The 10,685-nt window shown below is 45.1% G+C and overlaps 1 pseudogene; it reads left to right on the top strand.

Annotated features, from left to right (window-relative positions):
• Positions 1 to 3,944, top strand: LOC136479504 (uncharacterized; annotated as a pseudogene).
• The last annotated feature ends 6,741 nt before the right edge of the window (positions 3,945 to 10,685 follow it).

Below are 10,685 nucleotides of genomic sequence, written 5' to 3'. Positions count from 1 at the left end.
ATGTCGGGCGTCTCCGGTAGGACAAGCTTTCGATTTTAGAGCTGAAATTTGGTGGAGACCTACCTCAATGTGTCTAGAGTCTGTGGTTAAAATTTAATAATTTTTGGACACCATTTGATAGGATTTTCTTTTTTTTTCCAAAGTCGCTATGTGCTGTTCAGCATACCGGACGTGTCCGGTATTGGCTGACTACACTCTGTTCAACAGCTCTTTTTTGGTTGTTTGACCTCAGATTCGCGTTCCGTCTTTTGTGATTGGTTTCTACCGTTCCAAGGAACTTATCTAGGTACTCTTGTCACCAGTTAGCTTGGGTATTTTCTCTCCTTTGGTTCGGGAAACGCTTCATGCTCGTTTGGTCGCCGTTTTTGGTCCTTCAATTGGTATCGAAGCCGGTTAAGGATCATTCCACCTTAATCGGTCCGTGATCCATGAAGGCGACATGGAGCGCGGTTCCCGCAAACCGCTGTTCTTGCATGGAACAAACTACCCCTATTGGAAGATTCGCATGTCGGCGCATCTTCAGGGGATTGATTGGAAAGTTTGGAAGATTTGTGAGAATGCTAATTGCGTTGTGCTTGATGCTTGCAACACTCAGGATCAAATTGATTAACACAACGCAAATAGCAAGGCTCGCAGTGTTCTCTTTTTGAGTCTTTCGCTTTCTGAGTTTGAGAGGGTCTCCGATTGTACGACTGCTCGAGAGCTCTGAGTGAGGCTTCAGAGCTATCACGAGGGAACCGCACAGTTCAAAACTAGACTCTTTGAGACGTACAAGTGGGAGTATGAAAACTTCTCTCATTTGGATGGAGAGTCTATCGATGCGATGTTCTCTCGTTTTCAGATGATTGTGAACAAGATGCTGGCAAACAAGTCACAGCTACCTTATCATGATCATGAGAGGGCACTCAAGTTACTATATGCCCTAGATCGGAAGGTTTGGGATGTGAAGGTGTCTGCTATCATTGAGTCCACGAACCACGACGCCCTCACCGTGGATGAGCTTTTCAGCAAGCTCAAGTCCACCAAGATTGATTACCAGACCCAAGCCAAGATCAAGAACCCCTCTGCACCGACTATGGCTTTAGTCTCAGGTAACGACTCAAGTTCTTCAGCTAACCCTTCGCAGATGTCATTTGCCTTGTCTTCTTTGGTGTCTGTCACAGAGGAGCAGTTGGAGGCCCGTGGAGACGACGAGCTGGCACTAGTCATTAGCCGGTTCTCGCGGTTTCTCAACAATCGCATGAACCGCCGGCACGGTGGTGGTCCAAAGGATGGTTGCTATGGCTGTGGAGACCCCTACCACTTCGTCTCCCACTACCCCAAGAAGAACAAGAACTTCTTCGGCAAGCACGACTCCGACAAGTGCAAGGACAAGCGCGAGTATACTTCCGGCAAGCACAAGTTGAAGGGAGGTTTCGATAAGGAGGCGCTCAAGAAGATGTACCTCAAGAAGACCAAGGCCTAGGAGTGTGCCTTCCTTGCCTTCCTCAGCAACCTTGACAAACGACACCGACGACGATCGCTCTTCTTCCCCCTCGAGTGACGATGAGTCCGAGAGGAAGCACGAGGACAAGCTAACCGGGCTCTGCTTCATCGCTGGTTCCACCCATGGAAGGGTTCTGCACGGTGGTTGTGGATGATGAGGTGAAGGCTAGCAAGGATGTGGTTCCCATTGAAGACGACACTTCTGAGGTAATACCTTCCATCGACTATCTTGTTGCTGAGCATGAAACCATGAATGACACCTTGTTTAGCCAAGATAAGCTGCTAAAGCGTGCTGCCCGTGAGAGGAAGGAGTTTTAGGACAAGCTAGAAGTCGCGCTGAAGGAGCTTGAGTAAGCTAAGAAGCATGCTGTAGTAGTGTCTGACGAGGTTGAGTGTGATGAATGTGCTGTTCACATGTCCAGCCTTACTGACTTGCAATCCAAGCATGTTGCTTTGATTGATGAGAATGATGAATTGAAGTCTAAGTCTGGCTTGTTGAGTGCGTGCAAGTCCTGCTTGGGCCTGCAATCTGAGCTGGCAGAGAAGGTTGCTAGGATCTCTTTGCTTGAGAAGGCTAGTTCAGATAGCATTATTGCTAAGTGTGCACGTTGTGAGAGCTTGGAGCTAGAGATTGAGTCCTACAGGCATGACAAGATGAGAACCGAGGAAGAAAACACATACCGTCGGTCCATCTTGAGCTAGGTGTCTTGTAGTGAGCCACAGTTAGGCATGATGATGAGCCAGTTCAGGCGGGGAACTGGTGCATCGGGTGTAGGCTTTGCTCTAGGTGGGAAGGGTGAAAGTATCTAAGGCAAGGTTGGTGAGTGCAGTGGTTTGAACCAAAGTGAGAAACCTTCCACCACTCCCAAGTTGATCAAAATCACTCCACCTAAGCCCACTGAGCCTGCTGTCAAAGATGGAGTGTTTGAAGAACCTCCAAAAGCTCCACCCCACAAACAAGTTTGGGTTGCAAAAACTAACCATCTCAAGAACGCACTTGACACTCTAGCAAACATCTCTGAGGATCCCCTTCCTAAAGCCAAACCGCCACCAAGATTGAACCATACGCATAAGAGAGTGAGCCAACAACCCCCCAAGAGAGATGTGAGGTATCACCGTGACTACTTCCATAGGGATGGTCAACTTGCTGAGTTCTGCTTTAGGAGGAAGAGAGATGAGCGGCAAGAGTATGAGTTGAACAACTGGAACATGTACCACCCGCCCCATGGCGTACATGTGCCGCCTATTCAGAGGCGCAGTGCTAGGCCTAGAGGTGCAATGCCTCTAGGTGCTAGGCCTCAAGTTGCGAGACTATGCGGTGGTCATGCCCGACGTGGTTCAGGTGATGATCAATATGACTTTGGACCTCACGGCAGTGGCTTTCAGTCCTACAGCTCTAGCGGACCACGTTTTCCCCCACGTGGTGACCGCTCTCCTCAAATGGGACATGGCATGTTTGGTGTTTTTCTTAACACTTTTCAAGGGCAAATGAGCCAACACTGGTATCCTCCACAGTTTACTAACCCCAATGTTGTGCCATTTGCTCATCCCATGCCCTTCTATTGATGTAGGTTGGAGACCTAGAGAACACGTGGCTCATTGATTTTGGCTGTTCGCACCACATGACCGAAAGTTCAAAATGGTTCTCCAGCCTTGACCCCATGCAATGTAAGGAGTACATCACATTTGGGGACAGTAGCAAAGGTAAGGTGCTTTCTCGACCATTCGGGTCAACGAGTGTTTTGTTCTGAAGGATGTTGCTTTGGTTTTGAATTTGCATTTCAATTTGCTTTCTATTTCGCAACTCCTTCAGGACAGCTTTGAAGTGCGATTTAAGACCGGCTTGTATCGAGTTCTTGATTCTCAAGGAAATCTTGTTTGTTAGATTGTCCCTTTTGGCCGTGTCTTTCGAGCTGATTTTTCTCACTCCTTTGGCTCTTCTTAATATTTGGTGGCTGGATCCTCTTCTGAGCTTTGGAAGTGGCATAGGAGACTCGGTCACTTGAGCTTTGACTTACTAGTTAGGTTGAGCTCACTTGATCTAATCCGAGGATTGCCCAAGTTGAAATTTGAGAAGGATTTGGTTTGCCACCCTTGTCGTCACGGGAAGATGGTTGCCGCTTCTCACCCTCTTGTCAACCAAAGTCATGACCAAGGAACCCGATGAGCTACTTCACATGGACACAGTTGCTTCAGCTCAGGTTTGGTCAGATAGTGGGAAGTGGTACGTTCTAGTGATCGTGGATGACTTTTCTCGCTACTCTTGGGTGTTTTTCATGGAGAGTAAGGATGAGACTTTTTCAAATGCTCAGGATTTGATTCTTCGATTGCAAAATGAGTTCCCTAAGAATGCCATGAGAGCGATTCACAGTGACAATGGCATGGAATTCAAGAATACTCATTTTGAAACCTTTTGTGCTTCTTTGGGCCTCGAGCATCAATTTTCCTCTCCTAGTTGAGGTGGTTAGGAAGATGCTCGATGAGCATAGGACTCCTAGGAGGTATTGGGCCAAAGCAATCAACACCACATGCCATGTTTTCAATTGCATTTTCCTTTGAGCTTTTATGAAGAAGACTTCTTATGAGTTGCGATTCGGACGACTACCCATGGTAAGCCACTTCAGGGTGTTTGGATGCAAGTGCTTCATCCTGAAACAAGGTAATTTGGACAAGTTTGAGTCTAGGTCTTCCGATGGTACATTTCTAGGTTATGCTTCTCACTTTCATGCATATCGTGTTCTTAACCTTGAAACTAATCGAGTTGTGGAGACCTATGAGGTCACATTCAACGAAACCATGCCATGTTCCACTCCATTCTTTGAATGTGCAGGTGATCAGGAGATAGGTGAGAGCATTTTTGTGGAGGAGGGGCAGGAAGATGCCGATTGGGGTGATACCAAGCTGACTCCACCATCTGCCCCTCTCGAGCCTGTGACGTCTACTTAAGCTCACGACCCTGATCCTTCTTCTTCCACTACTTTGGGTCTGTTCGAGTAGTCTCCTTAGTCTACGCCGGTAGCACCTGAGGAGGCCCCAACTGCTGTTGAGGGGGAGGTGACTTCTTCAAGGGAGGCACCACAACACATTTGGCGTCACCACCCACCTCAGGCCATGATCGGCGACATCGACCAGCGAGTCACGCGGTCCAGGTCATATCACATCTCACACTTCACTCACTCTGCTTTTGTTGCTTCTTTTGAGCCTTGAGATGTTGGACACGCACTATCTAATTCTGATTGGGCCTGTGCCATGCACGAGGAGTTAGAGAACTTTGAGCAGAACCAAGTGTGGGTTTTAGTTCCACCTCCACCAGATTGCCACCCCGTAGGTACAAATTGGGTTTACAAGAACAAACATAGTGAGGACGTGGTGGTATTGAGGAACAAGGCTAGATTAGTAGCTCAGGGGTTCTGCTAGAAAGAGGGTATAGACTATGAGGAAACCTTTGCTCCAGTAACTTGCTTGGAAGCCATTAGGATCCATTTAGCGTTTGCAACTTCGAAAGGGTTCAAGATGTACCAGATGTATGTGAAGAGTACCTTCTTGAACGGGTACATAGAGGAAGAGGTTTATGTGAGGCAACCCCCTGGCTTTGAAAATCCTAAGTTTCGTAACCATGTATTTAAACTCCACAAAGCCTTGTATGGGTTGAAACAAGCTCCGAGAGCCTGGTATGAGCATTTGAAAGCTTTCTCCTCAAGCAAGACACTGACACTCTCCTGGTTCAGATATACGTGGATGATATCATTTTTGGTGGCTCTTCTCATGCACTTGTTGCCAAGTGTGCAGATACTATGCATCGAGAATTTGAGATGAGCATGATGGGAGAATTGACTCTCTTCCTTGGGTTGCAAATCAAGCAAACCCGAGAAGGGACGTTCGTGCACCAAGGCAAGTACAAAAAGGATCTGCTAAAGAAGTTTGATATGGGCGAGGCCAAGCCTCTTTCAATGCCCATGTCGACCAAGACGGCCATGGACACTAATGAGGAAGGAGAAGTCGTGGACCAGAAGGAGTACCACAGCATGATTGGGTCCTTACCGTACCTGACAACGACGAGACCAGACATCTAGTTTGCGGTCTATCTGTGTGCGCGCTTTCAAGCATCGCCACGCATGTCCCATCATCATGCCATCAAGTGGATCATGAGGTACCTTTGTTTCACACCTGAGTTTGGTCTTTGGTTTTTGGCCTCCTCCTCTCTTTCTCTTTGCAGGTATTCTGATGCGGATTATGCTGGTTGTCGCATTGAGAGAAAATCCACATTGGGAACGCCGGCACCTTGTCGCGTCGTAGTACCTTGTCGAGGAGGAAGGTGGCGCATGCGACTACTCTCCCGGGACGCCGGCAGCCGGGGGCGGAGCTCGCGGTACACGAGCTCACGGTACACGGTGACGGCGGGGAAGCTCGGGGCGGCGGGGACCTCGGGGACGGCGGCCGGCTGCTCGGGGGCGGAGCTCGGGGCGCGGGGCTGGAGGTGGGAGGACGGGCGGCAGAGGGCGGGCCGCGCGGACAGCGGCGGCGCGCGCGTGCGAGCGTGGCGGGCGCGGAGGAGCTCGGGCGGCCAGAGCGGCGGCGGCGCGGAGGAGCTTGGGGAGAGGTGGGCGCGGGCGGGTGTGAGGAGATAGGGTTTCGGTTTGGGCCGGTGGGCCTTTTTTCATTAAGGGCCTTTGCCGAGTGCTCCTGACCCGGCACTCGGCAAAGGTGTATTTTTATTTTTTTTAATAAAATCCTTTGCCGAGTGCCACGTGGGCCGGCACTCGGCAAAGGCCTCTTTGCCGAGTGCCAGGTGGGCCGGCACTCGGCAAAGTCCTCTTTGCCGAGTGCCAACCCTAGCACTCGGCAAAGTGTAATTTTTTTTTTGATTTTTCTTCCCAATTTTTTTGTGGGGCCTTGATACAGTAACTACATCTCAACTTTAAAACTTGGGACAATTTTGACTTTTTGTGCTATATTTCTTCAATTTTTTTTGTTTCGTTGAATTTTTCCGACAACTCCAAATTTGAACTGCAGGTACATGAAATAATGGAATTTGGTCATTCCAAAAATGATAGTAATGATGTTCGGCATATGTTGAGGCCGTATCTAGGACCTCGCATGAAGTTACGACCATGTTAGTGTCGTAACATGACGAGTTACCTGCGGAAAAAGTGTTTTTAAATTATATAAAATCCAAACGAAGTCCGAAAATGACAAAACTTGTCGAGGTGTGTTGTCATCGCATGTGGAGGCTATGGTAAAAAATTGAGAAAGTTTCGAGCAAGTTGTGACGTCGGATGCCTAAAACCTAGACATCTCCACATGCGATCATGTGATGATGTCCTGGTTTGTGAACACCATACGTGATGACGTCCTCCAAACGTTTTGAAATTTTTACCACCGCATATGCATGTGATATCACGACATCTCGCCAAGTTTCATGATTTTCAGGATTCGTTTGAATTTTATAGAATTAAATAACCACTCGCACGCAAGTTCGCGACGTTGCCCCGTGAGCACGTTGATCGAAATTTGGAGACAGTTCCTAGATTTAGCATAAAGTGACACTAACAAACAAGAATAACATTTTTAGAATGGATCAAAACTATTATTCGATGCACCTGCAGTTCAAACCTACATTTTCTAGAAAATTGCAAGAAAACGAAATAAAGTGAAGAAATATAGCAAACAGCAATGAAATTTTGCCAAATTTGAACATGTTGTTCATGGTACAAATACAAATCTAAGAAAAAAAGTTGGTGGCAAAAAACAAAAAAAAAATATTTTGCCGAGTGCCAAGGTTTGGCACTCGGCAAAGTGAATATTTTGCCGAGTGCTAACCCTAGGCACTCGACAAAGCCAATATTTTGCCGAGTGCCAAACAGAAGGCACTCGGCAAAGAGGACGGCGTTGGGTACCGTTATCCCCGGGCGCCTCTTTGCCGAGTGCCCAACTTTGCCGAGTGTCTGGCACTGGGCAAAGTTTGGCTTTGCCGAGTGCCTTATTTTGCCGAGTGCCAGACACTCGGCAAAGCCCTATTTGCCGAGTGCCAAGTTTCGCCGAGTGCGGCGCTCGGCAAAGGTGGCCTTTGCCGAGTGCCCGATATTTGGCACTCGGCAAAGATTTGAGCACTGGGCAAAGTCCCGGTTTCCTGTAGTGGGATGTTCCTCCTATCTGCATCAGCAAGGAAGTCCTTGAGATCCCGAAGCTTGATGCTCATGTTATCAATCTCACTGGACACTCCAAGCAGCATATGCACCTCTTCTGCCGCCATCTGCATCAGCATGTTTTGGATGTAGGATGCCAAAGCATCTAGGACACCAGCCATGATTGAAAACTTTGGTTTTTTCTGCAACAAAAAGAGCTAGTGTGAACTCCAACATGGCATTTTAGTTTTCTACAACAAAGATACAAATCATCTGCCATCTATACATGCTTCGCTCACAGCACTACTACTGACCTCTGATTCGTTGATACAAATTACATCACAGTAGGCACCGCGCTGGGAAGCTTTCACGTGTGACTGCATCGGGTGCAGGTACCATGCTAGTGAGGACATCTCGGGTTGCTTTAACAAATGAACATTAGGGCAACAATGCAAGAGTATTATATTGTCACCGCGCTGGGATGAGGACATGTCATGCGGGTAGGTCAGTCCAGCAGAATTATTCTACTTCTCCCGCAAAGGACATCGGGTTGCTATAACAAATGGAGAGCACATGATCTTTCAAAGCGAAACGACAACTGCTTGCAGAGATATAAAGATGTGCTAGCGCAACTGGGTTTCGTCGAAAACTAAAACGGAAAAACAAAGAAAACTTCCAACTCATGCAAGGAGGTCCCAAAACTTGTTCTGGTGCTTTCATTAAAAATAATGATTTTATGAGGTTTCATTTAGTCTTCTTATTACCCAAAAAACACTACTACGCTCAGAATTTGTAGAAGCAGTTAAAAAACTGCCTCTACAAGACCGATGAAAACACTCCAATATTGTCACTTGTGATTAAATGGGACAAACACTCCCTGTGCTCACTTCATCCAATTTTAAAATGAGTACTCAGGAGCCTAAATGAATTCAAATGAAAAAGTTTTTAACTGCAAAGTTATAGATATCGTCCAGTACTACAACTTAGTTTTGGTCATTTCTCCATCCGATATCGTTTTCAAAATTGAATTTCAAATGTGACAAATTAAAACATAATTATCCTTGGACAAGTTATTTCAAAAGAAAAAGTTGTCAGCTACAAAGTTGTATAACTATTTGAGATCTACAATTTTCGTTCTTGTCGATTCTCATCCCAGGTTGTTTGAAAATTTTGAATTACGAGAACCGAGCTTTACTCCCGGTGGGGAACCCCCTCTAGTCCCGGTTCCCCACCCGGGAGCAAGCATCCGGGACTAAAGGGGGGTTCTTTAGTCCCGGGTCAGGAACCGGGACTAAAGGAGGACCTTTAGTCCCGGTGGGTAACACCAACCGGGACTAAAGGTGCCTCCTGACATGCCACGATGGCCGGCACCTTTAGTCCCGGTTGGTAATACGAACCGGGACTAAAGGTTTTTTTCTTTTTTCTTTTCTTTTCATTTTTATGTTTTCTTTTCAAAATAGGTTTTCGAAGTCGTATTGTACGCTGCTAATTATACATTTATACGCGCATATAGTATATTTCGGTTCAAGCACAATGAACGTATTAAATCACACAATTCAAGCATAGAAATATATATATATATATATATATATATATATATATATATATATATATATATATATATATATATATATATATATATATATATATATATATATATATATATGCATGCATGCATCATATATATATTTACATGCATGCATGCATATGTGTATTTTACATTATATTATTTCATGTGCATATATTACAAAAGATTGCATTACAGTTGTTGTGACATAACAAGTTTCCTCTCATCCTCTAGCTTGGCTTCAATGGCAGTGTTGGGTCGAAGTAGAACTCGCCCTTGGAATCGATGACCTGCTCATTAAAAAATCCGGCTATAGACTCTTGAATTGCTTTGATTTGGTCTTGCCGTATGACCTTTTCCTCCAACCATCGAGTCTACAGGTTTGAATTAAAGGAAAATAAATTAATATATGTACATATATATATATATATAGACATAGTAACACAATCAATAATAATAATTAAATGAATATATAGTGTATTTTTAACGTACTTTGAGTCTCTCTGTAGGAGTTCTTTGGGAGAGCACCTTGATAAACTTGCAAACATAGTAACCACAATAGTTGTTCCCCTGTTCCTGTCTCAGACACCACTTTACGAGAAAAAGATTTGTCATCCAATCTGGTGATCCGATGAAAGCTATATGTTTAATTAATAAAGATGATGCGATTCAGGGGACTTACTTTCAAAGGGATTACATTCAGTGGCGCTTTGCATTTTTCCATGTGTTGCTTCTCAATAAAGGTTTTCCAAACACTGCCCAATAAAAAATTTGCCACGTCATCAGATATAGTTAATCATCATGTTTGTGTGTATATATAGTTGCTAGAGATCCCGAAATTACCTCTGGATAATATCTATCATATCTTGGTAGTCTTGTTGTGGTTTTCTCATCGAGTCATAGATTATCAAGTGACTTTTCACCAGATCGATGTCCATCAATATCCAGTGATTGCTGCATGTGTTTATAGGATATAACGCATAACACTCATTATTAATTAACTAGAATCAACATATGAGCCATTAAGGATATGATCGACATGATTAACACTCACTTGAAGTTATAGGGAAAGAGTATATCCTTCTTGTGGCGTTGGTTCACTAAGAAGTTCATGAGGTTACTCTCTGACTCAGACTTCCAATTAGTCTTTGGAGTATTGGGTCTTCGAATATTATATGGGGATCAACAAAACCAATTTCATTGCAGCCTTCCTTTCTGAGCTCTGTCATTGTAAATCTGCATATATATAGTACTTGTTAGGATAATTTATATACATATACACACATATGATGAGTTTAATAATAGATCGAAAGAATTATTACTTACAGGCAATAGCGGCTAATGATAACTTTGTCCAGAGAGGTCAGGTGGCATAGTTGATGAAATTCTGCAAAGTCAACATACATAACATCATCGCCACGGAACCAATGTTCGTCTCTAATTCTGACACCAACGCAGAAGTCTCCACTGGTAGACGCCTGCATGTACCACTTGTTTAGCAGGTACAT

Source organism: Miscanthus floridulus, chromosome 9 (genome assembly GCF_019320115.1).
Source record: "Miscanthus floridulus cultivar M001 chromosome 9, ASM1932011v1, whole genome shotgun sequence".
Lineage (NCBI taxonomy): Eukaryota > Viridiplantae > Streptophyta > Magnoliopsida > Poales > Poaceae > Miscanthus > Miscanthus floridulus.
Note: the sequence above shows the minus strand (reverse complement) of the source record. Positions and strands in the feature narration are given on the sequence as shown.